Below are 2,657 nucleotides of genomic sequence, written 5' to 3'. Positions count from 1 at the left end.
TGTCCTTTTTTGTTTTCAGATCATCTCTAAGCTGTATGTGAAGCCACATTGGCTTCTTCTGCTGGCTTCCCCCTTTTTTCCTTGATGGAATTGTTTGCCATTGTGCCGTTAGAATTTCTCTTTCAGAAACTTCCACCCATCTTGGACTCCTTTTCTCATTAGGGTGACTTGCCATGGAACCATACTTACAATTGTTCTGAGTTTATTGAAATCAGCTTTCCTGAAGTCCAGGGTGCACGTATGGCTACTCTCAGCTTTTGCTTCTGTTAAAATCAGGAATTCAGGTATGGTGTGGTCACTTTCCCCCAGAGTTCCCGTAACTGCCACTTCATCCACCAAATCATCTCTATTGGTTAGAATCAAGTCCAGGATAGCTGATCCTCTGGTTGCTTCCTCCACTTTCTGTAGGAGAAAGTTATCTGCAACACAAGTCAGAAATTTCTTGGAGGGGCCGTGTTTGGCAGAGTTTGTCTCCCAACAGATATCGGGATAATTGAAATCCCCCATTACTACTACATCATGCCTCCTCGAAACATTGGCAATTTGCTTTTCAAAAGCTACATTTTCGTCTTCTCCTTGATTGGGTGGTCAGTAGTAGACTCCAAGCACCACACTCCTTTTATTACTTGCCCCATTAATTTTAATCCAGATACTCTCGGTGGAGAATTTGCCAGGTGACATCCAGCAATTGGCCCTGCAGGCAACCACCTGGCATGTCTTTGCTCTTAGAATCATAGAATCATAGAATAATAGAGTTGGAAGGGGCCTATAAGGCCATCAAGTCCAACCCCCTGCTCAATGCACGAATCCAATTCTTGGCCCACGATGGGCTGTGTTTGGGACCCTGGCCTGGGTGGCAGCTGGATCAGAGCTTGGAAAAGTTACTTTTTTGAACTACAACTCCCATCAGCCCAATCCAGTGGCCATGCTGGCTGGGGCTGATGGGAGTTGTAGTTCAAAAAAGTAACTTTTCCAAGCTCTGCGAGCTGGTGAGCTGTGCCTCATGGCACAACCATAGCCTCTGGATCCCTCTTCCAGCAGGATCACCCGAGATACTTTTCTCCTGGCCCAGCAGTCCTGGCCTCCCCTTCCCATCATGCTCCTAGCAAAGACCACCCTCCAGCAGGGTACGAATTTACACTTGTTCATGTGCCTCAGTTCTTCTGCCCTCCAAATTGTCCCCAAAGGCTCCAGCTGTCCTTGTGTACCTGGGGCAGCCCCTGATCTGATATCTGTCCCCAGTAAAGCCACGTTTGCAAATCACTCTAAATTATTTAGCCAAAGCTGCAAAGAACTTCCAAAGTATCTCTTCACAAACTGGGTGAGTGGACAACAGAGTGGCGATGGCAGTTTCATGTGAGAAAGTGTTGATTGATGCACATGGGGGCAAAATAATAAAATTCCTGACATTACTGATGGGATCTCAGATGGCAGCAAAGCAGTCTTGAGATCATGGGGAGAGCTCAGTGGCTGTCTGGTTCATGCCTATCGCTAACCATCCCAAGAGTGGCTTAGCAGGAGCGAGGCTGTGTGCACAAGGAGGAATTCACGCCCATGTGGCTCCTGCCACACTACCAGGAGCTCAGCCGTGGCTTGGCTTAGCATTATGGTTGAGCCTGGGCTTGTGGTTTGCTTTGCTCCAAACAAACCATGAAGGCTCTTGGCTTCCCACGTGTGGTTTTGGGAAAAACCATGAGCCTGGGCTTGGACGTAACGCTAAGCTGAACTGTAGCTTAGCTTACAGTAGCACTGCGGCAGCAAGACCAAAGTGGCCACAAATTTCTCATGCTCGTTCACGCTAAGCCAGTGTGGTATAGTGGTTAGAGTACTGAACTAGGATCACTTAGCCATATAGCTCATTGGGTGACCTTGGGCCAGGCACTGTCTTTTAGGCATAGCTACCTCACAGGGTTGTTGTAAGGATAAAAGGGGGAGGGGAAAAACACATGCCACCTTGAGCTCCTGGGAAGAAAGGTGCAATATAAATAAATAAATAGCCATGCAAATGAGACCAGTGTGCAACAGTTGTGCAAAAAGCAAATTCCATGTTAGAGATCACTAGGAAAGGGCCTGAAAATAAAACTTCCCCATCATAATTCTTTTATGCAGATCTGAGAAGACTGAGGGGAGATATAATAGCACTCTTCAAGTACATGAAAGGTGGTCACACAGAGGAGGGCCGGGATCTCTTCTCGATCGTCCCAGAGTGCAGGACACGGAATAACGGGCTCAAGTTGCAGGGAGCCAGATTTTGACTGGACATCAGAAAAAACTTCCTAACTGTTAGAGTCATATGCCAATGGAACCCATGACCTAGAGAGGTAGTGGGCTCTCCGACACTGGAGGCCTTCACGAGGCAGCTGGACAGCCATCTGTCGGGAATGCTTTGATTTGCATTCCTGCATTGCACAGGGGGTTGGACTGGATGGCCTCATAGGCCCCTTTCAACTCTACTATTCTATGATTCTATTGTGCAACTGCACTGAAGGGTTGTGTACAGTTCTGGTTGTCATACCTCAGAAAGGATATCACAGAGCTGGAACAGGATCAGAAAAGGGCAACCAACATGATCAAGGGGCTGGAGCGACTCCCCTAGGAGGAAGGGCTGTAGGCAGCACTGTATTTATTTTTGTTTAGAAAAAAGATTGAGTAAGGGG

Source organism: Rhineura floridana, chromosome 11 (assembly GCF_030035675.1).
Source record: "Rhineura floridana isolate rRhiFlo1 chromosome 11, rRhiFlo1.hap2, whole genome shotgun sequence".
NCBI lineage: Eukaryota > Metazoa > Chordata > Lepidosauria > Squamata > Rhineuridae > Rhineura > Rhineura floridana.
This window is presented reverse-complemented; position numbering follows the sequence as displayed.